We start from the raw sequence: 27,609 nt of genomic DNA, 5'->3' as shown, positions 1-27,609 counted from the left end.
CTGAAACCTGCTGCTCGTTCTTTGTGAGAGCTTCCGGCTCCTGTTTACCCCCCTTACTGATGGTTCTTTAGGATTTTAGAAAGGACAAATTGCACAGGCACAGGGTTGGGCGGAACCATAAACTTCTTTATTAAGACCCCCCTAACACCCTGATACAAAGACCTCGAAACGAATGTAAAGGACGCCACACGACACCTTGCTTGCTTAGACCGATTTAAATCCCTCCACCATTTAACCTCGGCTCGGCTCGGCTCGGCTCCCACCCAAACACACAAGTCACCACCACTTTTAAGACGCACCTTTTCCGAAAACCCACAAGCAAAAGCCCACACTTCTGCCCCAAACTCACTCAATTCAAAACCCCAAACCCTCCCAGGATTTCTTTGTCACACTTAAAATTGCTTTCAACTCTCAGCCCCAAATACCCCTCACATTTGGCTGATAACTTACAATCCTCCATGAGGTGAGAATTTGTAGGTCCACGAGCCAGGTTGACTCTTCCTGACCCTCCTTCTTGACTGCAGTGCCAAACTCTTCGATCTTGTCCTTTTCATGATGATCCTTATCGAAATATCATAAACACATCACCTGGAGCCATCCTGCTGGATGGTGAGCGCTTAGCACCTTTTAATCTCTTTCGTCAGTTACCTGCCTGGTCCAGACAGATCCACTTATGTTGATGTTATTTCCATGACCGAGAACAATAAACTCCACCAGGGTGAGGTATTCCAGGCTCCAGAGCTGATATACGTGAAAAGGTTTCTCTCCTGCCTCGACAGGAGTGAATGCTGTGGCCTGGGGCCGGTTAGTTGTAAGAATGGCCTCCCTAATTACTTAATTGTGTTACATGACGGCAGTTATGCTGTGTCACTGTTATGATACTGTCCCAAATTCCAGTCCTTTGACACTATCAGTTCTGTTGTGATGTTGGAATGTTTGAAATTGATCCATCGGAATGCAGCCTGCGTCTGTGTGCTTTGTGTAAGGTTTTGGCTCTCATTCACAGTACTATTGTCCGTGAGGGTTGGGGTTCCTTCCCCATACTCCATAAAGTCCAGTTTTAAAGTCCAGTCGGGGGGCGGGAGGTGGGGGTGGGGAGGAGGAATTCCGATCCCAATTCTTCCAGTGCAAAGAGTCGTCCACGACTTGAGTTTCGCTCGCTGGCACGTTCCGAGGTCCAGGACTACGTGCTGTGGGATGCAGTAAAGCTTGGGGCAGCCGCTCCAAAGGCTCCATGGAGAAAGACCACTGTGTAAGGGGGTCCTCCCGCCATAGTTTACCGAGTGGCCGGCACCCGTGTAAGACCCCCTCGGGCTGTATGCGCCAACACTATTTTTGCTGCGTTTTGCAAATGTACATTGCATAGAAAAGGGTTGCAAATTTTTATGGAATATTATATATTCTGGGGGAGCAAAGACGAACCCCTGCTGGCCAGCAGATGAAACTGCGGAAGTGAAACAGTCGCGTGCAGGCAGTTTGCAGACAGGAAACGAGGGATCCCGTGCCTTGGCGGCAACACGTTGAGCAGCCATCGACTTGTCAAGTTAAGAGCGCTACCTTCAGCTAATTGCTGCTTACTACACGCTTACTCTAAAAAAGCACATACTCCTTCAAGTGTGAATTTAAGCAGCGGCCAAAGGATGATTTTGCTCTGCTTTCCTCTACAGTCCTGCGCCGCAGCAGCTGAGCTACGGAAGGGAAGTGACAAAAGTGCTGGCTGATGGTTTGCCGCTCAGGCCTTGGCCTAGCCATTGCTGCCGCTGTGCTGTGGGACTGTGAACGGCCAGCTGCTCTCCACAGCCTGGGCCAATGCTGTAATGGATAAGACGTCTGTCTAGGGATGGGAAGCTGATAGCTTTGACTCCTGGCTGGCTGACAGTTTTGTGTCGACTTTGTCCTGCGGCTTGGGAACACTTTGCAACTTGGTCTACTTGGGCGTGCTGCATGGCAGTGCCTTCTTAGCGCAGTAGGCAGCGCGTCAGTCTCATAATCTGAAGGTCCTGAGTTCGATCCTCAGAGAAGGCAGTGTGCCCACTGTGCTTTCTTTTGCCATCACTCACTTGACCTTTCCGCTCTCGTTGCGTGCCAAAATCCAGCCGCTTTGCTTGCTGCAGTGCTGCAAAGCATTTGACAGCCTCCAGCACTGGAGATGGGAGCGCAAGGCAAGACGTTGTCAGCTGCTTGCCACAAGTGCTGAATGTGAAGATTGGAGCCCAGGAAAAAGCAGAATGGAGAATGCAGGCATCGATCCCACTACCTCTCACATGCTAAGCGAGAACTCTACCATTTGAGCTAATTCCCCAGCTTGGCTAAGACTGCTGAGCCCAGATTCTTTCACAACAGCCCCATAGCAGCTGTCTCCAAGTTGCTCCTTGAGCTGCAGGGAAATGCGGCTTGGGCTTGGGCTTGGGCTTGGGCTTGGCTCACTGCCTGAACGCAGTCAGTGCTTTGCTTCAATCAGCAGGTCCCTCCAGCAGCAGCAAGTTAGCAGCGGCAGGACCGGCCAGCTCCAATAACCATGAAAGAAGCCCAGAAGAGCCCCAGCTGGCGCAAGGAAAAGCTGGTGAGCGGAAACTAGCAGCCGCCACGAGTGTGAGGGAGCAGTCGAGAGCCCTGTCTGACTGACACAAGACTTCTTTTGCTTTCCAGTGAGTGCTGAGGTTTTGCCTGCCATGCTGCTCAAACTGGACGCACCCCTCGAACTGTATCGTTAATGTTCTCAATTGCTGTAAATGTAAAACTGTAATTGACATGACAATTGTGAAACGGAAGGGTTGGGAAGAAACTCATGACAGTATTGAAGGAAACTGATCTCCCTTGCAATGTTTGTATTTTTTGGTGCTGTTTGGAAACTGTTTGGCAATGTAATTTTTACAGATATTTATGAATAAAGTATATTTTGGAAATAAAAAAAAAAACTGGACGCACACCCCAGGTAAGCATCAACTCTTGCTGGAGGACCATCAACTAGCTGAAAGGCGCACTTTGGTCTGCCTGAAACCTGCTGCTCGTTCTTTGTGAGAGCTTCCGGCTCCTGTTTACCCCCCTTACTGATGGTTCTTTAGGATTTTAGAAAGGACAAATTGCACAGGCACAGGGTTGGGCGGAACCATAAACTTCTTTATTAAGACCCCCCTAACACCCTGATACAAAGACCTCGAAACGAATGTAAAGGACGCCACACGACACCTTGCTTGCTTAGACCGATTTAAATCCCTCCACCATTTAACCTCGGCTCGGCTCGGCTCGGCTCCCACCCAAACACACAAGTCACCACCACTTTTAAGACGCACCTTTTCCGAAAACCCACAAGCAAAAGCCCACACTTCTGCCCCAAACTCACTCAATTCAAAACCCCAAACCCTCCCAGGATTTCTTTGTCACACTTAAAATTGCTTTCAACTCTCAGCCCCAAATACCCCTCACATTTGGCTGATAACTTACAATCCTCCATGAGGTGAGAATTTGTAGGTCCACGAGCCAGGTTGACTCTTCCTGACCCTCCTTCTTGACTGCAGTGCCAAACTCTTCGATCTTGTCCTTTTCATGATGATCCTTATCGAAATATCATAAACACATCACCTGGAGCCATCCTGCTGGATGGTGAGCGCTTAGCACCTTTTAATCTCTTTCGTCAGTTACCTGCCTGGTCCAGACAGATCCACTTATGTTGATGTTATTTCCATGACCGAGAACAATAAACTCCACCAGGGTGAGGTATTCCAGGCTCCAGAGCTGATATACGTGAAAAGGTTTCTCTCCTGCCTCGACAGGAGTGAATGCTGTGGCCTGGGGCCGGTTAGTTGTAAGAATGGCCTCCCTAATTACTTAATTGTGTTACATGACGGCAGTTATGCTGTGTCACTGTTATGATAATGTCCCAAATTCCAGTCCTTTGACACTATCAGTTCTGTTGTGATGTTGGAATGTTTGAAATTGATCCATCGGAATGCAGCCTGCGTCTGTGTGCTTTGTGTAAGGTTTTGGCTCTCATTCACAGTACTATTGTCCGTGAGGGTTGGGGTTCCTTCCCCATACTCCATAAAGTCCAGTTTTAAAGTCCAGTCGGGGGGCGGGAGGTGGGGGTGGGGAGGAGGAATTCCGATCCCAATTCTTCCAGTGCAAAGAGTCGTCCACGACTTGAGTTTCGCTCGCTGGCACGTTCCGAGGTCCAGGACTACGTGCTGTGGGATGCAGTAAAGCTTGGGGCAGCCGCTCCAAAGGCTCCATGGAGAAAGACCACTGTGTAAGGGGGTCCTCCCGCCATAGTTTACCGAGTGGCCGGCACCCGTGTAAGACCCCCTCGGGCTGTATGCGCCAACACTATTTTTGCTGCGTTTTGCAAATGTACATTGCATAGAAAAGGGTTGCAAATTTTTATGGAATATTATATATTCTGGGGGAGCAAAGACGAACCCCTGCTGGCCAGCAGATGAAACTGCGGAAGTGAAACAGTCGCGTGCAGGCAGTTTGCAGACAGGAAACGAGGGATCCCGTGCCTTGGCGGCAACACGTTGAGCAGCCATCGACTTGTCAAGTTAAGAGCGCTACCTTCAGCTAATTGCTGCTTACTACACGCTTACTCTAAAAAAGCACATACTCCTTCAAGTGTGAATTTAAGCAGCGGCCAAAGGATGATTTTGCTCTGCTTTCCTCTACAGTCCTGCGCCGCAGCAGCTGAGCTACGGAAGGGAAGTGACAAAAGTGCTGGCTGATGGTTTGCCGCTCAGGCCTTGGCCTAGCCATTGCTGCCGCTGTGCTGTGGGACTGTGAACGGCCAGCTGCTCTCCACAGCCTGGGCCAATGCTGTAATGGATAAGACGTCTGTCTAGGGATGGGAAGCTGATAGCTTTGACTCCTGGCTGGCTGACAGTTTTGTGTCGACTTTGTCCTGCGGCTTGGGAACACTTTGCAACTTGGTCTACTTGGGCGTGCTGCATGGCAGTGCCTTCTTAGCGCAGTAGGCAGCGCGTCAGTCTCATAATCTGAAGGTCCTGAGTTCGATCCTCAGAGAAGGCAGTGTGCCCACTGTGCTTTCTTTTGCCATCACTCACTTGACCTTTCCGCTCTCGTCGCGTGCCAAAATCCAGCCGCTTTGCTTGCTGCAGTGCTGCAAAGCATTTGACAGCCTCCAGCACTGGAGATGGGAGCGCAAGGCAAGACGTTGTCAGCTGGTTGCCACAAGTGCTGAATGTGAAGATTGGAGCCCAGGAAAAAGCAGAATGGAGAATGCAGGCATCGATCCCGCTACCTCTCACATGCTAAGCAAGCGCTCTCCCATTTGAGCTAATTCCCCAGCTTGGCTAAGACTGCTGAGCCCAGATTCTTTCACAACAGCCCCATAGCAGCTGTCTCCAAGTTGCTCCTTGAGCTGCAGGGAAATGCGGCTTGGGCTTGGGCTTGGGCTTGGGCTTGGCTCACTGCCTGAACGCAGTCAGTGCTTTGCTTCAATCAGCAGGTCCCTCCAGCAGCAGCAAGTTAGCAGCGGCAGGACCGGCCAGCTCCAATAACCATGAAAGAAGCCCAGAAGAGCCCCAGCTGGCGCAAGGAAAAGCTGGTGAGCGGAAACTAGCAGCCGCCACGAGTGTGAGGGAGCAGTCGAGAGCCCTGTCTGACTGACACAAGACTTCTTTTGCTTTCCAGTGAGTGCTGAGGTTTTGCCTGCCATGCTGCTCAAACTGGACGCACCCCTCGAACTGTATCGTTAATGTTCTCAATTGCTGTAAATGTAAAACTGTAATTGACATGACAATTGTGAAACGGAAGGGTTGGGAAGAAACTCATGACAGTATTGAAGGAAACTGATCTCCCTTGCAATGTTTGTATTTTTTGGTGCTGTTTGGAAACTGTTTGGCAATGTAATTTTTACAGATATTTATGAATAAAGTATATTTTGGAAATAAAAAAAAAAACTGGACGCACACCCCAGGTAAGCATCAACTCTTGCTGGAGGACCATCAACTAGCTGAAAGGCGCACTTTGGTCTGCCTGAAACCTGCTGCTCGTTCTTTGTGAGAGCTTCCGGCTCCTGTTTACCCCCCTTACTGATGGTTCTTTAGGATTTTAGAAAGGACAAATTGCACAGGCACAGGGTTGGGCGGAACCATAAACTTCTTTATTAAGACCCCCCTAACACCCTGATACAAAGACCTCGAAACGAATGTAAAGGACGCCACACGACACCTTGCTTGCTTAGACCGATTTAAATCCCTCCACCATTTAACCTCGGCTCGGCTCGGCTCGGCTCCCACCCAAACACACAAGTCACCACCACTTTTAAGACGCACCTTTTCCGAAAACCCACAAGCAAAAGCCCACACTTCTGCCCCAAACTCACTCAATTCAAAACCCCAAACCCTCCCAGGATTTCTTTGTCACACTTAAAATTGCTTTCAACTCTCAGCCCCAAATACCCCTCACATTTGGCTGATAACTTACAATCCTCCATGAGGTGAGAATTTGTAGGTCCACGAGCCAGGTTGACTCTTCCTGACCCTCCTTCTTGACTGCAGTGCCAAACTCTTCGATCTTGTCCTTTTCATGATGATCCTTATCGAAATATCATAAACACATCACCTGGAGCCATCCTGCTGGATGGTGAGCGCTTAGCACCTTTTAATCTCTTTCGTCAGTTACCTGCCTGGTCCAGACAGATCCACTTATGTTGATGTTATTTCCATGACCGAGAACAATAAACTCCACCAGGGTGAGGTATTCCAGGCTCCAGAGCTGATATACGTGAAAAGGTTTCTCTCCTGCCTCGACAGGAGTGAATGCTGTGGCCTGGGGCCGGTTAGTTGTAAGAATGGCCTCCCTAATTACTTAATTGTGTTACATGACGGCAGTTATGCTGTGTCACTGTTATGATAATGTCCCAAATTCCAGTCCTTTGACACTATCAGTTCTGTTGTGATGTTGGAATGTTTGAAATTGATCCATCGGAATGCAGCCTGCGTCTGTGTGCTTTGTGTAAGGTTTTGGCTCTCATTCACAGTACTATTGTCCGTGAGGGTTGGGGTTCCTTCCCCATACTCCATAAAGTCCAGTTTTAAAGTCCAGTCGGGGGGCGGGAGGTGGGGGTGGGGAGGAGGAATTCCGATCCCAATTCTTCCAGTGCAAAGAGTCGTCCACGACTTGAGTTTCGCTCGCTGGCACGTTCCGAGGTCCAGGACTACGTGCTGTGGGATGCAGTAAAGCTTGGGGCAGCCGCTCCAAAGGCTCCATGGAGAAAGACCACTGTGTAAGGGGGTCCTCCCGCCATAGTTTACCGAGTGGCCGGCACCCGTGTAAGACCCCCTCGGGCTGTATGCGCCAACACTATTTTTGCTGCGTTTTGCAAATGTACATTGCATAGAAAAGGGTTGCAAATTTTTATGGAATATTATATATTCTGGGGGAGCAAAGACGAACCCCTGCTGGCCAGCAGATGAAACTGCGGAAGTGAAACAGTCGCGTGCAGGCAGTTTGCAGACAGGAAACGAGGGATCCCGTGCCTTGGCGGCAACACGTTGAGCAGCCATCGACTTGTCAAGTTAAGAGCGCTACCTTCAGCTAATTGCTGCTTACTACACGCTTACTCTAAAAAAGCACATACTCCTTCAAGTGTGAATTTAAGCAGCGGCCAAAGGATGATTTTGCTCTGCTTTCCTCTACAGTCCTGCGCCGCAGCAGCTGAGCTACGGAAGGGAAGTGACAAAAGTGCTGGCTGATGGTTTGCCGCTCAGGCCTTGGCCTAGCCATTGCTGCCGCTGTGCTGTGGGACTGTGAACGGCCAGCTGCTCTCCACAGCCTGGGCCAATGCTGTAATGGATAAGACGTCTGTCTAGGGATGGGAAGCTGATAGCTTTGACTCCTGGCTGGCTGACAGTTTTGTGTCGACTTTGTCCTGCGGCTTGGGAACACTTTGCAACTTGGTCTACTTGGGCGTGCTGCATGGCAGTGCCTTCTTAGCGCAGTAGGCAGCGCGTCAGTCTCATAATCTGAAGGTCCTGAGTTCGATCCTCAGAGAAGGCAGTGTGCCCACTGTGCTTTCTTTTGCCATCACTCACTTGACCTTTCCGCTCTCGTCGCGTGCCAAAATCCAGCCGCTTTGCTTGCTGCAGTGCTGCAAAGCATTTGACAGCCTCCAGCACTGGAGATGGGAGCGCAAGGCAAGACGTTGTCAGCTGGTTGCCACAAGTGCTGAATGTGAAGATTGGAGCCCAGGAAAAAGCAGAATGGAGAATGCAGGCATCGATCCCGCTACCTCTCACATGCTAAGCAAGCGCTCTCCCATTTGAGCTAATTCCCCAGCTTGGCTAAGACTGCTGAGCCCAGATTCTTTCACAACAGCCCCATAGCAGCTGTCTCCAAGTTGCTCCTTGAGCTGCAGGGAAATGCGGCTTGGGCTTGGGCTTGGGCTTGGGCTTGGCTCACTGCCTGAACGCAGTCAGTGCTTTGCTTCAATCAGCAGGTCCCTCCAGCAGCAGCAAGTTAGCAGCGGCAGGACCGGCCAGCTCCAATAACCATGAAAGAAGCCCAGAAGAGCCCCAGCTGGCGCAAGGAAAAGCTGGTGAGCGGAAACTAGCAGCCGCCACGAGTGTGAGGGAGCAGTCGAGAGCCCTGTCTGACTGACACAAGACTTCTTTTGCTTTCCAGTGAGTGCTGAGGTTTTGCCTGCCATGCTGCTCAAACTGGACGCACCCCTCGAACTGTATCGTTAATGTTCTCAATTGCTGTAAATGTAAAACTGTAATTGACATGACAATTGTGAAACGGAAGGGTTGGGAAGAAACTCATGACAGTATTGAAGGAAACTGATCTCCCTTGCAATGTTTGTATTTTTTGGTGCTGTTTGGAAACTGTTTGGCAATGTAATTTTTACAGATATTTATGAATAAAGTATATTTTGGAAATAAAAAAAAAAACTGGACGCACACCCCAGGTAAGCATCAACTCTTGCTGGAGGACCATCAACTAGCTGAAAGGCGCACTTTGGTCTGCCTGAAACCTGCTGCTCGTTCTTTGTGAGAGCTTCCGGCTCCTGTTTACCCCCCTTACTGATGGTTCTTTAGGATTTTAGAAAGGACAAATTGCACAGGCACAGGGTTGGGCGGAACCATAAACTTCTTTATTAAGACCCCCCTAACACCCTGATACAAAGACCTCGAAACGAATGTAAAGGACGCCACACGACACCTTGCTTGCTTAGACCGATTTAAATCCCTCCACCATTTAACCTCGGCTCGGCTCGGCTCGGCTCCCACCCAAACACACAAGTCACCACCACTTTTAAGACGCACCTTTTCCGAAAACCCACAAGCAAAAGCCCACACTTCTGCCCCAAACTCACTCAATTCAAAACCCCAAACCCTCCCAGGATTTCTTTGTCACACTTAAAATTGCTTTCAACTCTCAGCCCCAAATACCCCTCACATTTGGCTGATAACTTACAATCCTCCATGAGGTGAGAATTTGTAGGTCCACGAGCCAGGTTGACTCTTCCTGACCCTCCTTCTTGACTGCAGTGCCAAACTCTTCGATCTTGTCCTTTTCATGATGATCCTTATCGAAATATCATAAACACATCACCTGGAGCCATCCTGCTGGATGGTGAGCGCTTAGCACCTTTTAATCTCTTTCGTCAGTTACCTGCCTGGTCCAGACAGATCCACTTATGTTGATGTTATTTCCATGACCGAGAACAATAAACTCCACCAGGGTGAGGTATTCCAGGCTCCAGAGCTGATATACGTGAAAAGGTTTCTCTCCTGCCTCGACAGGAGTGAATGCTGTGGCCTGGGGCCGGTTAGTTGTAAGAATGGCCTCCCTAATTACTTAATTGTGTTACATGACGGCAGTTATGCTGTGTCACTGTTATGATAATGTCCCAAATTCCAGTCCTTTGACACTATCAGTTCTGTTGTGATGTTGGAATGTTTGAAATTGATCCATCGGAATGCAGCCTGCGTCTGTGTGCTTTGTGTAAGGTTTTGGCTCTCATTCACAGTACTATTGTCCGTGAGGGTTGGGGTTCCTTCCCCATACTCCATAAAGTCCAGTTTTAAAGTCCAGTCGGGGGGCGGGAGGTGGGGGTGGGGAGGAGGAATTCCGATCCCAATTCTTCCAGTGCAAAGAGTCGTCCACGACTTGAGTTTCGCTCGCTGGCACGTTCCGAGGTCCAGGACTACGTGCTGTGGGATGCAGTAAAGCTTGGGGCAGCCGCTCCAAAGGCTCCATGGAGAAAGACCACTGTGTAAGGGGGTCCTCCCGCCATAGTTTACCGAGTGGCCGGCACCCGTGTAAGACCCCCTCGGGCTGTATGCGCCAACACTATTTTTGCTGCGTTTTGCAAATGTACATTGCATAGAAAAGGGTTGCAAATTTTTATGGAATATTATATATTCTGGGGGAGCAAAGACGAACCCCTGCTGGCCAGCAGATGAAACTGCGGAAGTGAAACAGTCGCGTGCAGGCAGTTTGCAGACAGGAAACGAGGGATCCCGTGCCTTGGCGGCAACACGTTGAGCAGCCATCGACTTGTCAAGTTAAGAGCGCTACCTTCAGCTAATTGCTGCTTACTACACGCTTACTCTAAAAAAGCACATACTCCTTCAAGTGTGAATTTAAGCAGCGGCCAAAGGATGATTTTGCTCTGCTTTCCTCTACAGTCCTGCGCCGCAGCAGCTGAGCTACGGAAGGGAAGTGACAAAAGTGCTGGCTGATGGTTTGCCGCTCAGGCCTTGGCCTAGCCATTGCTGCCGCTGTGCTGTGGGACTGTGAACGGCCAGCTGCTCTCCACAGCCTGGGCCAATGCTGTAATGGATAAGACGTCTGTCTAGGGATGGGAAGCTGATAGCTTTGACTCCTGGCTGGCTGACAGTTTTGTGTCGACTTTGTCCTGCGGCTTGGGAACACTTTGCAACTTGGTCTACTTGGGCGTGCTGCATGGCAGTGCCTTCTTAGCGCAGTAGGCAGCGCGTCAATCTCATAATCTGAAGGTCCTGAGTTCGATCCTCAGAGAAGGCAGTGTGCCCACTGTGCTTTCTTTTGCCATCACTCACTTGACCTTTCCGCTCTCGTTGCGTGCCAAAATCCAGCCGCTTTGCTTGCTGCAGTGCTGCAAAGCATTTGACAGCCTCCAGCACTGGAGATGGGAGCGCAAGGCAAGACGTTGTCAGCTGCTTGCCACAAGTGCTGAATGTGAAGATTGGAGCCCAGGAAAAAGCAGAATGGAGAATGCAGGCATCGATCCCGCTACCTCTCACATGCTAAGCGAGCGCTCTACCATTTGAGCTAATTCCCCAGCTTGGCTAAGACTGCTGAGCCCAGATTCTTTCACAACAGCCCCATAGCAGCTGTCTCCAAGTTGCTCCTTGAGCTGCAGGGAAATGCGGCTTGGGCTTGGGCTTGGCTCACTGCCTGAACGCAGTCAGTGCTTTGCTTCAATCAGCAGGTCCCTCCAGCAGCAGCAAGTTAGCAGCGGCAGGACCGGCCAGCTCCAATAACCATGAAAGAAGCCCAGAAGAGCCCCAGCTGGCGCAAGGAAAAGCTGGTGAGCGGAAACTAGCAGCCGCCACGAGTGTGAGGGAGCAGTCGAGAGCCCTGTCTGACTGACACAAGACTTCTTTTGCTTTCCAGTGAGTGCTGAGGTTTTGCCTGCCATGCTGCTCAAACTGGACGCACCCCTCGAACTGTATCGTTAATGTTCTCAATTGCTGTAAATGTAAAACTGTAATTGACATGACAATTGTGAAACGGAAGGGTTGGGAAGAAACTCATGACAGTATTGAAGGAAACTGATCTCCCTTGCAATGTTTGTATTTTTTGGTGCTGTTTGGAAACTGTTTGGCAATGTAATTTTTACAGATATTTATGAATAAAGTATATTTTGGAAATAAAAAAAAAAACTGGACGCACACCCCAGGTAAGCATCAACTCTTGCTGGAGGACCATCAACTAGCTGAAAGGCGCACTTTGGTCTGCCTGAAACCTGCTGCTCGTTCTTTGTGAGAGCTTCCGGCTCCTGTTTACCCCCCTTACTGATGGTTCTTTAGGATTTTAGAAAGGACAAATTGCACAGGCACAGGGTTGGGCGGAACCATAAACTTCTTTATTAAGACCCCCCTAACACCCTGATACAAAGACCTCGAAACGAATGTAAAGGACGCCACACGACACCTTGCTTGCTTAGACCGATTTAAATCCCTCCACCATTTAACCTCGGCTCGGCTCGGCTCGGCTCCCACCCAAACACACAAGTCACCACCACTTTTAAGACGCACCTTTTCCGAAAACCCACAAGCAAAAGCCCACACTTCTGCCCCAAACTCACTCAATTCAAAACCCCAAACCCTCCCAGGATTTCTTTGTCACACTTAAAATTGCTTTCAACTCTCAGCCCCAAATACCCCTCACATTTGGCTGATAACTTACAATCCTCCATGAGGTGAGAATTTGTAGGTCCACGAGCCAGGTTGACTCTTCCTGACCCTCCTTCTTGACTGCAGTGCCAAACTCTTCGATCTTGTCCTTTTCATGATGATCCTTATCGAAATATCATAAACACATCACCTGGAGCCATCCTGCTGGATGGTGAGCGCTTAGCACCTTTTAATCTCTTTCGTCAGTTACCTGCCTGGTCCAGACAGATCCACTTATGTTGATGTTATTTCCATGACCGAGAACAATAAACTCCACCAGGGTGAGGTATTCCAGGCTCCAGAGCTGATATACGTGAAAAGGTTTCTCTCCTGCCTCGACAGGAGTGAATGCTGTGGCCTGGGGCCGGTTAGTTGTAAGAATGGCCTCCCTAATTACTTAATTGTGTTACATGACGGCAGTTATGCTGTGTCACTGTTATGATAATGTCCCAAATTCCAGTCCTTTGACACTATCAGTTCTGTTGTGATGTTGGAATGTTTGAAATTGATCCATCGGAATGCAGCCTGCGTCTGTGTGCTTTGTGTAAGGTTTTGGCTCTCATTCACAGTACTATTGTCCGTGAGGGTTGGGGTTCCTTCCCCATACTCCATAAAGTCCAGTTTTAAAGTCCAGTCGGGGGGCGGGAGGTGGGGGTGGGGAGGAGGAATTCCGATCCCAATTCTTCCAGTGCAAAGAGTCGTCCACGACTTGAGTTTCGCTCGCTGGCACGTTCCGAGGTCCAGGACTACGTGCTGTGGGATGCAGTAAAGCTTGGGGCAGCCGCTCCAAAGGCTCCATGGAGAAAGACCACTGTGTAAGGGGGTCCTCCCGCCATAGTTTACCGAGTGGCCGGCACCCGTGTAAGACCCCCTCGGGCTGTATGCGCCAACACTATTTTTGCTGCGTTTTGCAAATGTACATTGCATAGAAAAGGGTTGCAAATTTTTATGGAATATTATATATTCTGGGGGAGCAAAGACGAACCCCTGCTGGCCAGCAGATGAAACTGCGGAAGTGAAACAGTCGCGTGCAGGCAGTTTGCAGACAGGAAACGAGGGATCCCGTGCCTTGGCGGCAACACGTTGAGCAGCCATCGACTTGTCAAGTTAAGAGCGCTACCTTCAGCTAATTGCTGCTTACTACACGCTTACTCTAAAAAAGCACATACTCCTTCAAGTGTGAATTTAAGCAGCGGCCAAAGGATGATTTTGCTCTGCTTTCCTCTACAGTCCTGCGCCGCAGCAGCTGAGCTACGGAAGGGAAGTGACAAAAGTGCTGGCTGATGGTTTGCCGCTCAGGCCTTGGCCTAGCCATTGCTGCCGCTGTGCTGTGGGACTGTGAACGGCCAGCTGCTCTCCACAGCCTGGGCCAATGCTGTAATGGATAAGACGTCTGTCTAGGGATGGGAAGCTGATAGCTTTGACTCCTGGCTGGCTGACAGTTTTGTGTCGACTTTGTCCTGCGGCTTGGGAACACTTTGCAACTTGGTCTACTTGGGCGTGCTGCATGGCAGTGCCTTCTTAGCGCAGTAGGCAGCGCGTCAGTCTCATAATCTGAAGGTCCTGAGTTCGATCCTCAGAGAAGGCAGTGTGCCCACTGTGCTTTCTTTTGCCATCACTCACTTGACCTTTCCGCTCTCGTTGCGTGCCAAAATCCAGCCGCTTTGCTTGCTGCAGTGCTGCAAAGCATTTGACAGCCTCCAGCACTGGAGATGGGAGCGCAAGGCAAGACGTTGTCAGCTGCTTGCCACGAGTGCTGAATGTGAAGATTGGAGCCCAGGAAAAAGCAGAATGGAGAATGCAGGCATCGATCCCGCTACCTCTCACATGCTAAGCGAGCGCTCTACCATTTGAGCTAATTCCCCAGCTGGGCTAAGACTGCTGAGCCCAGATTCTTTCACAACAGCCCCATAGCAGCTGTCTCCAAGTTGCTCCTTGAGCTGCAGGGAAATGCGGCTTGGGCTTGGGCTTGGGCTTGGGCTTGGCTCACTGCCTGAACGCAGTCAGTGCTTTGCTTCAATCAGCAGGTCCCTCCAGCAGCAGCAAGTTAGCAGCGGCAGGACCGGCCAGCTCCAATAACCATGAAAGAAGCCCAGAAGAGCCCCAGCTGGCGCAAGGAAAAGCTGGTGAGCGGAAACTAGCAGCCGCCACGAGTGTGAGGGAGCAGTCGAGAGCCCTGTCTGACTGACACAAGACTTCTTTTGCTTTCCAGTGAGTGCTGAGGTTTTGCCTGCCATGCTGCTCAAACTGGACGCACCCCTCGAACTGTATCGTTAATGTTCTCAATTGCTGTAAATGTAAAACTGTAATTGACATGACAATTGTGAAACGGAAGGGTTGGGAAGAAACTCATGACAGTATTGAAGGAAACTGATCTCCCTTGCAATGTTTGTATTTTTTGGTGCTGTTTGGAAACTGTTTGGCAATGTAATTTTTACAGATATTTATGAATAAAGTATATTTTGGAAATAAAAAAAAAAACTGGACGCACACCCCAGGTAAGCATCAACTCTTGCTGGAGGACCATCAACTAGCTGAAAGGCGCACTTTGGTCTGCCTGAAACCTGCTGCTCGTTCTTTGTGAGAGCTTCCGGCTCCTGTTTACCCCCCTTACTGATGGTTCTTTAGGATTTTAGAAAGGACAAATTGCACAGGCACAGGGTTGGGCGGAACCATAAACTTCTTTATTAAGACCCCCCTAACACCCTGATACAAAGACCTCGAAACGAATGTAAAGGACGCCACACGACACCTTGCTTGCTTAGACCGATTTAAATCCCTCCACCATTTAACCTCGGCTCGGCTCGGCTCGGCTCCCACCCAAACACACAAGTCACCACCACTTTTAAGACGCACCTTTTCCGAAAACCCACAAGCAAAAGCCCACACTTCTGCCCCAAACTCACTCAATTCAAAACCCCAAACCCTCCCAGGATTTCTTTGTCACACTTAAAATTGCTTTCAACTCTCAGCCCCAAATACCCCTCACATTTGGCTGATAACTTACAATCCTCCATGAGGTGAGAATTTGTAGGTCCACGAGCCAGGTTGACTCTTCCTGACCCTCCTTCTTGACTGCAGTGCCAAACTCTTCGATCTTGTCCTTTTCATGATGATCCTTATCGAAATATCATAAACACATCACCTGGAGCCATCCTGCTGGATGGTGAGCGCTTAGCACCTTTTAATCTCTTTCGTCAGTTACCTGCCTGGTCCAGACAGATCCACTTATGTTGATGTTATTTCCATGACCGAGAACAATAAACTCCACCAGGGTGAGGTATTCCAGGCTCCAGAGCTGATATACGTGAAAAGGTTTCTCTCCTGCCTCGACAGGAGTGAATGCTGTGGCCTGGGGCCGGTTAGTTGTAAGAATGGCCTCCCTAATTACTTAATTGTGTTACATGACGGCAGTTATGCTGTGTCACTGTTATGATAATGTCCCAAATTCCAGTCCTTTGACACTATCAGTTCTGTTGTGATGTTGGAATGTTTGAAATTGATCCATCGGAATGCAGCCTGCGTCTGTGTGCTTTGTGTAAGGTTTTGGCTCTCATTCACAGTACTATTGTCCGTGAGGGTTGGGGTTCCTTCCCCATACTCCATAAAGTCCAGTTTTAAAGTCCAGTCGGGGGGCGGGAGGTGGGGGTGGGGAGGAGGAATTCCGATCCCAATTCTTCCAGTGCAAAGAGTCGTCCACGACTTGAGTTTCGCTCGCTGGCACGTTCCGAGGTCCAGGACTACGTGCTGTGGGATGCAGTAAAGCTTGGGGCAGCCGCTCCAAAGGCTCCATGGAGAAAGACCACTGTGTAAGGGGGTCCTCCCGCCATAGTTTACCGAGTGGCCGGCACCCGTGTAAGACCCCCTCGGGCTGTATGCGCCAACACTATTTTTGCTGCGTTTTGCAAATGTACATTGCATAGAAAAGGGTTGCAAATTTTTATGGAATATTATATATTCTGGGGGAGCAAAGACGAACCCCTGCTGGCCAGCAGATGAAACTGCGGAAGTGAAACAGTCGCGTGCAGGCAGTTTGCAGACAGGAAACGAGGGATCCCGTGCCTTGGCGGCAACACGTTGAGCAGCCATCGACTTGTCAAGTTAAGAGCGCTACCTTCAGCTAATTGCTGCTTACTACACGCTTACTCTAAAAAAGCACATACTCCTTCAAGTGTGAATTTAAGCAGCGGCCAAAGGATGATTTTGCTCTGCTTTCCTCTACAGTCCTGCGCCGCAGCAGCTGAGCTACGGAAGGGAAGTGACAAAAGTGCTGGCTGATGGTTTGCCGCTCAGGCCTTGGCCTAGCCATTGCTGCCGCTGTGCTGTGGGACTGTGAACGGCCAGCTGCTCTCCACAGCCTGGGCCAATGCTGTAATGGATAAGACGTCTGTCTAGGGATGGGAAGCTGATAGCTTTGACTCCTGGCTGGCTGACAGTTTTGTGTCGACTTTGTCCTGCGGCTTGGGAACACTTTGCAACTTGGTCTACTTGGGCGTGCTGCATGGCAGTGCCTTCTTAGCGCAGTAGGCAGCGCGTCAGTCTCATAATCTGAAGGTCCTGAGTTCGATCCTCAGAGAAGGCAGTGTGCCCACTGTGCTTTCTTTTGCCATCACTCACTTGACCTTTCCGCTCTCGTTGCGTGCCAAAATCCAGCCGCTTTGCTTGCTGCAGTGCTGCAAAGCATTTGACAGCCTCCAGCACTGGAGATGGGAGCGCAAGGCAAGACGTTGTCAGCTGGTTGCCACGAGTGCTGAATGTGAAGATTGGAGCCCAGGAAAAAGCAGAATGGAGAATGCAGGCATCGATCCCGCTACCTCTCACATGCTAAGCGAGCGCTCTACCATTTGAGCTAATTCCCCAGCTTGGCTAAGACTGCTGAGCCCAGATTCTTTCACAACAGCCCCATAGCAGCTGTCTCCAAGTTGCTCCTTGAGCTGCAGGGAAATGCGGCTTGGGCTTGGGCTTGGGCTTGGGCTTGGCTCACTGCCTGAACGCAGTCAGTGCTTTGCTTCAATCAGCAGGTCCCTCCAGCAGCAGCAAGTTAGCAGCGGCAGGACCGGCCAGCTCCAATAACCATGAAAGAAGCCCAGAAGAGCCCCAGCTGGCGCAAGGAAAAGCTGGTGAGCGGAAACTAGCAGCCGCCACGAGTGTGAGGGAGCAGTCGAGAGCCCTGTCTGACTGACACAAGACTTCTTTTGCTTTCCAGTGAGTGCTGAGGTTTTGCCTGCCATGCTGCTCAAACTGGACGCACCCCTCGAACTGTATCGTTAATGTTCTCAATTGCTGTAAATGTAAAACTGTAATTGACATGACAATTGTGAAACGGAAGGGTTGGGAAGAAACTCATGACAGTATTGAAGGAAACTGATCTCCCTTGCAATGTTTGTATTTTTTGGTGCTGTTTGGAAACTGTTTGGCAATGTAATTTTTACAGATATTTATGAATAAAGTATATTTTGGAAATAAAAAAAAAAACTGGACGCACACCCCAGGTAAGCATCAACTCTTGCTGGAGGACCATCAACTAGCTGAAAGGCGCACTTTGGTCTGCCTGAAACCTGCTGCTCGTTCTTTGTGAGAGCTTCCGGCTCCTGTTTACCCCCCTTACTGATGGTTCTTTAGGATTTTAGAAAGGACAAATTGCACAGGCACAGGGTTGGGCGGAACCATAAACTTCTTTATTAAGACCCCCCTAACACCCTGATACAAAGACCTCGAAACGAATGTAAAGGACGCCACACGACACCTTGCTTGCTTAGACCGATTTAAATCCCTCCACCATTTAACCTCGGCTCGGCTCGGCTCGGCTCCCACCCAAACACACAAGTCACCACCACTTTTAAGACGCACCTTTTCCGAAAACCCACAAGCAAAAGCCCACACTTCTGCCCCAAACTCACTCAATTCAAAACCCCAAACCCTCCCAGGATTTCTTTGTCACACTTAAAATTGCTTTCAACTCTCAGCCCCAAATACCCCTCACATTTGGCTGATAACTTACAATCCTCCATGAGGTGAGAATTTGTAGGTCCACGAGCCAGGTTGACTCTTCCTGACCCTCCTTCTTGACTGCAGTGCCAAACTCTTCGATCTTGTCCTTTTCATGATGATCCTTATCGAAATATCATAAACACATCACCTGGAGCCATCCTGCTGGATGGTGAGCGCTTAGCACCTTTTAATCTCTTTCGTCAGTTACCTGCCTGGTCCAGACAGATCCACTTATGTTGATGTTATTTCCATGACCGAGAACAATAAACTCCACCAGGGTGAGGTATTCCAGGCTCCAGAGCTGATATACGTGAAAAGGTTTCTCTCCTGCCTCGACAGGAGTGAATGCTGTGGCCTGGGGCCGGTTAGTTGTAAGAATGGCCTCCCTAATTACTTAATTGTGTTACATGACGGCAGTTATGCTGTGTCACTGTTATGATAATGTCCCAAATTCCAGTCCTTTGACACTATCAGTTCTGTTGTGATGTTGGAATGTTTGAAATTGATCCATCGGAATGCAGCCTGCGTCTGTGTGCTTTGTGTAAGGTTTTGGCTCTCATTCACAGTACTATTGTCCGTGAGGGTTGGGGTTCCTTCCCCATACTCCATAAAGTCCAGTTTTAAAGTCCAGTCGGGGGGCGGGAGGTGGGGGTGGGGAGGAGGAATTCCGATCCCAATTCTTCCAGTGCAAAGAGTCGTCCACGACTTGAGTTTCGCTCGCTGGCACGTTCCGAGGTCCAGGACTACGTGCTGTGGGATGCAGTAAAGCTTGGGGCAGCCGCTCCAAAGGCTCCATGGAGAAAGACCACTGTGTAAGGGGGTCCTCCCGCCATAGTTTACCGAGTGGCCGGCACCCGTGTAAGACCCCCTCGGGCTGTATGCGCCAACACTATTTTTGCTGCGTTTTGCAAATGTACATTGCATAGAAAAGGGTTGCAAATTTTTATGGAATATTATATATTCTGGGGGAGCAAAGACGAACCCCTGCTGGCCAGCAGATGAAACTGCGGAAGTGAAACAGTCGCGTGCAGGCAGTTTGCAGACAGGAAACGAGGGATCCCGTGCCTTGGCGGCAACACGTTGAGCAGCCATCGACTTGTCAAGTTAAGAGCGCTACCTTCAGCTAATTGCTGCTTACTACACGCTTACTCTAAAAAAGCACATACTCCTTCAAGTGTGAATTTAAGCAGCGGCCAAAGGATGATTTTGCTCTGCTTTCCTCTACAGTCCTGCGCCGCAGCAGCTGAGCTACGGAAGGGAAGTGACAAAAGTGCTGGCTGATGGTTTGCCGCTCAGGCCTTGGCCTAGCCATTGCTGCCGCTGTGCTGTGGGACTGTGAACGGCCAGCTGCTCTCCACAGCCTGGGCCAATGCTGTAATGGATAAGACGTCTGTCTAGGGATGGGAAGCTGATAGCTTTGACTCCTGGCTGGCTGACAGTTTTGTGTCGACTTTGTCCTGCGGCTTGGGAACACTTTGCAACTTGGTCTACTTGGGCGTGCTGCATGGCAGTGCCTTCTTAGCGCAGTAGGCAGCGCGTCAGTCTCATAATCTGAAGGTCCTGAGTTCGATCCTCAGAGAAGGCAGTGTGCCCACTGTGCTTTCTTTTGCCATCACTCACTTGACCTTTCCGCTCTCGTTGCATGCCAAAATCCAGCCGCTTTGCTTGCTGCAGTGCTGCAAAGCATTTGACAGCCTCCAGCACTGGAGATGGGAGCGCAAGGCAAGACGTTGTCAGCTGGTTGCCACGAGTGCTGAATGTGAAGATTGGAGCCCAGGAAAAAGCAGAATGGAGAATGCAGGCATCGATCCCGCTACCTCTCACATGCTAAGCGAGCGCTCTACCATTTGAGCTAATTCCCCAGCTTGGCTAAGACTGCTGAGCCCAGATTCTTTCACAACAGCCCCATAGCAGCTGTCTCCAAGTTGCTCCTTGAGCTGCAGGGAAATGCGGCTTGGGCTTGGGCTTGGGCTTGGGCTTGGCTCACTGCCTGAACGCAGTCAGTGCTTTGCTTCAATCAGCAGGTCCCTCCAGCAGCAGCAAGTTAGCAGCGGCAGGACCGGCCAGCTCCAATAACCATGAAAGAAGCCCAGAAGAGCCCCAGCTGGCGCAAGGAAAAGCTGGTGAGCGGAAACTAGCAGCCGCCACGAGTGTGAGGGAGCAGTCGAGAGCCCTGTCTGACTGACACAAGACTTCTTTTGCTTTCCAGTGAGTGCTGAGGTTTTGCCTGCCATGCTGCTCAAACTGGACGCACCCCTCGAACTGTATCGTTAATGTTCTCAATTGCTGTAAATGTAAAACTGTAATTGACATGACAATTGTGAAACGGAAGGGTTGGGAAGAAACTCATGACAGTATTGAAGGAAACTGATCTCCCTTGCAATGTTTGTATTTTTTGGTGCTGTTTGGAAACTGTTTGGCAATGTAATTTTTACAGATATTTATGAATAAAGTATATTTTGGAAATAAAAAAAAAAACTGGACGCACACCCCAGGTGTGCTGGAGGACCATCAACTAGCTGAAAGGCGCACTTTGGTCTGCCTGAAACCTGCTGCTCGTTCTTTGTGAGAGCTTCCGGCTCCTGTTTACCCCCCTTACTGATGGTTCTTTAGGATTTTAGAAAGGACAAATTGCACAGGCACAGGGTTGGGCGGAACCATAAACTTCTTTATTAAGACCCCCCTAACACCCTGATACAAAGACCTCGAAACGAATGTAAAGGACGCCACACGACACCTTGCTTGCTTAGACCGATTTAAATCCCTCCACCATTTAACCTCGGCTCGGCTCGGCTCGGCTCCCACCCAAACACACAAGTCACCACCACTTTTAAGACGCACCTTTTCCGAAAACCCACAAGCAAAAGCCCACACTTCTGCCCCAAACTCACTCAATTCAAAACCCCAAACCCTCCCAGGATTTCTTTGTCACACTTAAAATTGCTTTCAACTCTCAGCCCCAAATACCCCTCACATTTGGCTGATAACTTACAATCCTCCATGAGGTGAGAATTTGTAGGTCCACGAGCCAGGTTGACTCTTCCTGACCCTCCTTCTTGACTGCAGTGCCAAACTCTTCGATCTTGTCCTTTTCATGATGATCCTTATCGAAATATCATAAACACATCACCTGGAGCCATCCTGCTGGATGGTGAGCGCTTAGCACCTTTTAATCTCTTTCGTCAGTTACCTGCCTGGTCCAGACAGATCCACTTATGTTGATGTTATTTCCATGACCGAGAACAATAAACTCCACCAGGGTGAGGTATTCCAGGCTCCAGAGCTGATATACGTGAAAAGGTTTCTCTCCTGCCTCGACAGGAGTGAATGCTGTGGCCTGGGGCCGGTTAGTTGTAAGAATGGCCTCCCTAATTACTTAATTGTGTTACATGACGGCAGTTATGCTGTGTCACTGTTATGATAATGTCCCAAATTCCAGTCCTTTGACACTATCAGTTCTGTTGTGATGTTGGAATGTTTGAAATTGATCCATCGGAATGCAGCCTGCGTCTGTGTGCTTTGTGTAAGGTTTTGGCTCTCATTCACAGTACTATTGTCCGTGAGGGTTGGGGTTCCTTCCCCATACTCCATAAAGTCCAGTTTTAAAGTCCAGTCGGGGGGCGGGAGGTGGGGGTGGGGAGGAGGAATTCCGATCCCAATTCTTCCAGTGCAAAGAGTCGTCCACGACTTGAGTTTCGCTCGCTGGCACGTTCCGAGGTCCAGGACTACGTGCTGTGGGATGCAGTAAAGCTTGGGGCAGCCGCTCCAAAGGCTCCATGGAGAAAGACCACTGTGTAAGGGGGTCCTCCCGCCATAGTTTACCGAGTGGCCGGCACCCGTGTAAGACCCCCTCGGGCTGTATGCGCCAACACTATTTTTGCTGCGTTTTGCAAATGTACATTGCATAGAAAAGGGTTGCAAATTTTTATGGAATATTATATATTCTGGGGGAGCAAAGACGAACCCCTGCTGGCCAGCAGATGAAACTGCGGAAGTGAAACAGTCGCGTGCAGGCAGTTTGCAGACAGGAAACGAGGGATCCCGTGCCTTGGCGGCAACACGTTGAGCAGCCATCGACTTGTCAAGTTAAGAGCGCTACCTTCAGCTAATTGCTGCTTACTACACGCTTACTCTAAAAAAGCACATACTCCTTCAAGTGTGAATTTAAGCAGCGGCCAAAGGATGATTTTGCTCTGCTTTCCTCTACAGTCCTGCGCCGCAGCAGCTGAGCTACGGAAGGGAAGTGACAAAAGTGCTGGCTGATGGTTTGCCGCTCAGGCCTTGGCCTAGCCATTGCTGCCGCTGTGCTGTGGGACTGTGAACGGCCAGCTGCTCTCCACAGCCTGGGCCAATGCTGTAATGGATAAGACGTCTGTCTAGGGATGGGAAGCTGATAGCTTTGACTCCTGGCTGGCTGAGAGTTTTGTGTCGACTTTGTCCTGCGGCTTGGGAACACTTTGCAACTTGGTCTACTTGGGCGTGCTGCATGGCAGTGCCTTCTTAGCGCAGTAGGCAGCGCGTCAGTCTCATAATCTGAAGGTCCTGAGTTCGATCCTCAGAGAAGGCAGTGTGCCCACTGTGCTTTCTTTTGCCATCACTCACTTGACCTTTCCGCTCTCGTTGCGTGCCAAAATCCAGCCGCTTTGCTTGCTGCAGTGCTGCAAAGCATTTGACAGCCTCCAGCACTGGAGATGGGAGCGCAAGGCAAGACGTTGTCAGCTGGTTGCCACGAGTGCTGAATGTGAAGATTGGAGCCCAGGAAAAAGCAGAATGGAGAATGCAGGCATCGATCCCGCTACCTCTCACATGCTAAGCGAGCGCTCTACCATTTGAGCTAATTCCCCAGCTTGGCTAAGACTGCTGAGCCCAGATTCTTTCACAACAGCCCCATAGCAGCTGTCTCCAAGTTGCTCCTTGAGCTGCAGGGAAATGCGGCTTGGGCTTGGGCTTGGGCTTGGGCTTGGCTCACTGCCTGAACGCAGTCAGTGCTTTGCTTCAATCAGCAGGTCCCTCCAGCAGCAGCAAGTTAGCAGCGGCAGGACCGGCCAGCTCCAATAACCATGAAAGAAGCCCAGAAGAGCCCCAGCTGGCGCAAGGAAAAGCTGGTGAGCGGAAACTAGCAGCCGCCACGAGTGTGAGGGAGCAGTCGAGAGCCCTGTCTGACTGACACAAGACTTCTTTTGCTTTCCAGTGAGTGCTGAGGTTTTGCCTGCCATGCTGCTCAAACTGGACGCACCCCTCGAACTGTATCATTAATGTTCTCAATTGCTGTAAATGTAAAACTGTAATTGACATGACAATTGTGAAACGGAAGGGTTGGGAAGAAACTCATGACAGTATTGAAGGAAACTGATCTCCCTTGCAATGTTTGTATTTTTTGGTGCTGTTTGGAAACTGTTTGGCAATGTAATTTTTACAGATATTTATGAATAAAGTATATTTTGGAAATAAAAAAAAAAACTGGACGCACACCCCAGGTGTGCTGGAGGACCATCAACTAGCTGAAAGGCGCACTTTGGTCTGCCTGAAACCTGCTGCTCGTTCTTTGTGAGAGCTTCCGGCTCCTGTTTACCCCCCTTACTGATGGTTCTTTAGGATTTTAGAAAGGACAAATTGCACAGGCACAGGGTTGGGCGGAACCATAAACTTCTTTATTAAGACCCCCCTAACACCCTGATACAAAGACCTCGAAACGAATGTAAAGGACGCCACACGACACCTTGCTTGCTTAGACCGATTTAAATCCCTCCACCATTTAACCTCGGCTCGGCTCGGCTCGGCTCCCACCCAAACACACAAGTCACCACCACTTTTAAGACGCACCTTTTCCGAAAACCCACAAGCAAAAGCCCACACTTCTGCCCCAAACTCACTCAATTCAAAACCCCAAACCCTCCCAGGATTTCTTTGTCACACTTAAAATTGCTTTCAACTCTCAGCCCCAAATACCCCTCACATTTGGCTGATAACTTACAATCCTCCATGAGGTGAGAATTTGTAGGTCCACGAGCCAGGTTGACTCTTCCTGACCCTCCTTCTTGACTGCAGTGCCAAACTCTTCGATCTTGTCCTTTTCATGATGATCCTTATCGAAATATCATAAACACATCACCTGGAGCCATCCTGCTGGATGGTGAGCGCTTAGCACCTTTTAATCTCTTTCGTCAGTTACCTGCCTGGTCCAGACAGATCCACTTATGTTGATGTTATTTCCATGACCGAGAACAATAAACTCCACCAGGGTGAGGTATTCCAGGCTCCAGAGCTGATATACGTGAAAAGGTTTCTCTCCTGCCTCGACAGGAGTGAATGCTGTGGCCTGGGGCCGGTTAGTTGTAAGAATGGCCTCCCTAATTACTTAATTGTGTTACATGACGGCAGTTATGCTGTGTCACTGTTATGATAATGTCCCAAATTCCAGTCCTTTGACACTATCAGTTCTGTTGTGATGTTGGAATGTTTGAAATTGATCCATCGGAATGCAGCCTGCGTCTGTGTGCTTTGTGTAAGGTTTTGGCTCTCATTCACAGTACTATTGTCCGTGAGGGTTGGGGTTCCTTCCCCATACTCCATAAAGTCCAGTTTTAAAGTCCAGTCGGGGGGCGGGAGGTGGGGGTGGGGAGGAGGAATTCCGATCCCAATTCTTCCAGTGCAAAGAGTCGTCCACGACTTGAGTTTCGCTCGCTGGCACGTTCCGAGGTCCAGGACTACGTGCTGTGGGATGCAGTAAAGCTTGGGGCAGCCGCTCCAAAGGCTCCATGGAGAAAGACCACTGTGTAAGGGGGTCCTCCCGCCATAGTTTACCGAGTGGCCGGCACCCGTGTAAGACCCCCTCGGGCTGTATGCGCCAACACTATTTTTGCTGCGTTTTGCAAATGTACATTGCATAGAAAAGGGTTGCAAATTTTTATGGAATATTATATATTCTGGGGGAGCAAAGACGAACCCCTGCTGGCCAGCAGATGAAACTGCGGAAGTGAAACAGTCGCGTGCAGGCAGTTTGCAGACAGGAAACGAGGGATCCCGTGCCTTGGCGGCAACACGTTGAGCAGCCATCGACTTGTCAAGTTAAGAGCGCTACCTTCAGCTAATTGCTGCTTACTACACGCTTACTCTAAAAAAGCACATACTCCTTCAAGTGTGAATTTAAGCAGCGGCCAAAGGATGATTTTGCTCTGCTTTCCTCTACAGTCCTGCGCCGCAGCAGCTGAGCTACGGAAGGGAAGTGACAAAAGTGCTGGCTGATGGTTTGCCGCTCAGGCCTTGGCCTAGCCATTGCTGCCGCTGTGCTGTGGGACTGTGAACGGCCAGCTGCTCTCCACAGCCTGGGCCAATGCTGTAATGGATAAGACGTCTGTCTAGGGATGGGAAGCTGATAGCTTTGACTCCTGGCTGGCTGAGAGTTTTGTGTCGACTTTGTCCTGCGGCTTGGGAACACTTTGCAACTTGGTCTACTTGGGCGTGCTGCATGGCAGTGCCTTCTTAGCGCAGTAGGCAGCGCGTCAGTCTCATAATCTGAAGGTCCTGAGTTCGATCCTCAGAGAAGGCAGTGTGCCCACTGTGCTTTCTTTTGCCATCACTCACTTGACCTTTCCGCTCTCGTTGCGTGCCAAAATCCAGCCGCTTTGCTTGCTGCAGTGCTGCAAAGCATTTGACAGCCTCCAGCACTGGAGATGGGAGCGCAAGGCAAGACGTTGTCAGCTGGTTGCCACGAGTGCTGAATGTGAAGATTGGAGCCCAGGAAAAAGCAGAATGGAGAATGCAGGCATCGATCCCGCTACCTCTCACATGCTAAGCGAGCGCTCTACCATTTGAGCTAATTCCCCAGCTTGGCTAAGACTGCTGAGCCCAGATTCTTTCACAACAGCCCCATAGCAGCTGTCTCCAAGTTGCTCCTTGAGCTGCAGGGAAATGCGGCTTGGGCTTGGGCTTGGGCTTGGGCTTGGCTCACTGCCTGAACGCAGTCAGTGCTTTGCTTCAATCAGCAGGTCCCTCCAGCAGCAGCAAGTTAGCAGCGGCAGGACCGGCCAGCTCCAATAACCATGAAAGAAGCCCAGAAGAGCCCCAGCTGGCGCAAGGAAAAGCTGGTGAGCGGAAACTAGCAGCCGCCACGAGTGTGAGGGAGCAGTCGAGAGCCCTGTCTGACTGACACAAGACTTCTTTTGCTTTCCAGTGAGTGCTGAGGTTTTGCCTGCCATGCTGCTCAAACTGGACGCACCCCTCGAACTGTATCGTTAATGTTCTCAATTGCTGTAAATGTAAAACTGTAATTGACATGACAATTGTGAAACGGAAGGGTTGGGAAGAAACTCATGACAGTATTGAAGGAAACTGATCTCCCTTGCAATGTTTGTATTTTTTGGTGCTGTTTGGAAACTGTTTGGCAATGTAATTTTTACAGATATTTATGAATAAAGTATATTTTGGAAATAAAAAAAAAAACTGGACGCACACCCCAGGTGTGCTGGAGGACCATCAACTAGCTGAAAGGCGCACTTTGGTCTGCCTGAAACCTGCTGCTCGTTCTTTGTGAGAGCTTCCGGCTCCTGTTTACCCCCCTTACTGATGGTTCTTTAGGATTTTAGAAAGGACAAATTGCACAGGCACAGGGTTGGGCGGAACCATAAACTTCTTTATTAAGACCCCCCTAACACCCTGATACAAAGACCTCGAAACGAATGTAAAGGACGCCACACGACACCTTGCTTGCTTAGACCGATTTAAATCCCTCCACCATTTAACCTCGGCTCGGCTCGGCTCGGCTCCCACCCAAACACACAAGTCACCACCACTTTTAAGACGCACCTTTTCCGAAAACCCACAAGCAAAAGCCCACACTTCTGCCCCAAACTCACTCAATTCAAAACCCCAAACCCTCCCAGGATTTCTTTGTCACACTTAAAATTGCTTTCAACTCTCAGCCCCAAATACCCCTCACATTTGGCTGATAACTTACAATCCTCCATGAGGTGAGAATTTGTAGGTCCACGAGCCAGGTTGACTCTTCCTGACCCTCCTTCTTGACTGCAGTGCCAAACTCTTCGATCTTGTCCTTTTCATGATGATCCTTATCGAAATATCATAAACACATCACCTGGAGCCATCCTGCTGGATGGTGAGCGCTTAGCACCTTTTAATCTCTTTCGTCAGTTACCTGCCTGGTCCAGACAGATCCACTTATGTTGATGTTATTTCCATGACCGAGAACAATAAACTC

At 49.8% G+C, this 27,609-nt stretch overlaps 9 non-coding genes across 9 annotated transcripts; all 9 read left to right on the top strand.

Moving 5' to 3' along the window:
* Positions 1-1,952: 1,952 nt before the first annotated feature.
* Positions 1,953-2,025, top strand: trnam-cau (transfer RNA methionine (anticodon CAU)). Its single transcript has one exon. It is a non-coding gene; the product is annotated as a tRNA-Met (tRNA).
* Positions 2,026-4,946: 2,921 nt separating this feature from the next.
* trnam-cau (transfer RNA methionine (anticodon CAU)) lies at positions 4,947-5,019 on the top strand. Its single transcript has one exon. It is a non-coding gene; the product is annotated as a tRNA-Met (tRNA).
* Positions 5,020-7,940: 2,921 nt separating this feature from the next.
* On the top strand, positions 7,941-8,013 carry trnam-cau (transfer RNA methionine (anticodon CAU)). Its single transcript has one exon. It is a non-coding gene; the product is annotated as a tRNA-Met (tRNA).
* A 2,921-nt stretch (positions 8,014-10,934) lies between these two features.
* trnam-cau (transfer RNA methionine (anticodon CAU)) lies at positions 10,935-11,007 on the top strand. The gene has a single exon. It is a non-coding gene; the product is annotated as a tRNA-Met (tRNA).
* Positions 11,008-13,916: 2,909 nt separating this feature from the next.
* trnam-cau (transfer RNA methionine (anticodon CAU)) lies at positions 13,917-13,989 on the top strand. Its single transcript has one exon. It is a non-coding gene; the product is annotated as a tRNA-Met (tRNA).
* A 2,921-nt stretch (positions 13,990-16,910) lies between these two features.
* On the top strand, positions 16,911-16,983 carry trnam-cau (transfer RNA methionine (anticodon CAU)). Its single transcript has one exon. It is a non-coding gene; the product is annotated as a tRNA-Met (tRNA).
* Positions 16,984-19,904: 2,921 nt separating this feature from the next.
* On the top strand, positions 19,905-19,977 carry trnam-cau (transfer RNA methionine (anticodon CAU)). Its single transcript has one exon. It is a non-coding gene; the product is annotated as a tRNA-Met (tRNA).
* A 2,909-nt stretch (positions 19,978-22,886) lies between these two features.
* On the top strand, positions 22,887-22,959 carry trnam-cau (transfer RNA methionine (anticodon CAU)). The gene has a single exon. It is a non-coding gene; the product is annotated as a tRNA-Met (tRNA).
* A 2,909-nt stretch (positions 22,960-25,868) lies between these two features.
* trnam-cau (transfer RNA methionine (anticodon CAU)) lies at positions 25,869-25,941 on the top strand. Its single transcript has one exon. It is a non-coding gene; the product is annotated as a tRNA-Met (tRNA).
* Positions 25,942-27,609: the final 1,668 nt, after the last annotated feature.

This window comes from Heterodontus francisci, chromosome 5 (assembly GCF_036365525.1).
Source record: "Heterodontus francisci isolate sHetFra1 chromosome 5, sHetFra1.hap1, whole genome shotgun sequence".
NCBI lineage: Eukaryota > Metazoa > Chordata > Chondrichthyes > Heterodontiformes > Heterodontidae > Heterodontus > Heterodontus francisci.
Note: the sequence above shows the minus strand (reverse complement) of the source record. Positions and strands in the feature narration are given on the sequence as shown.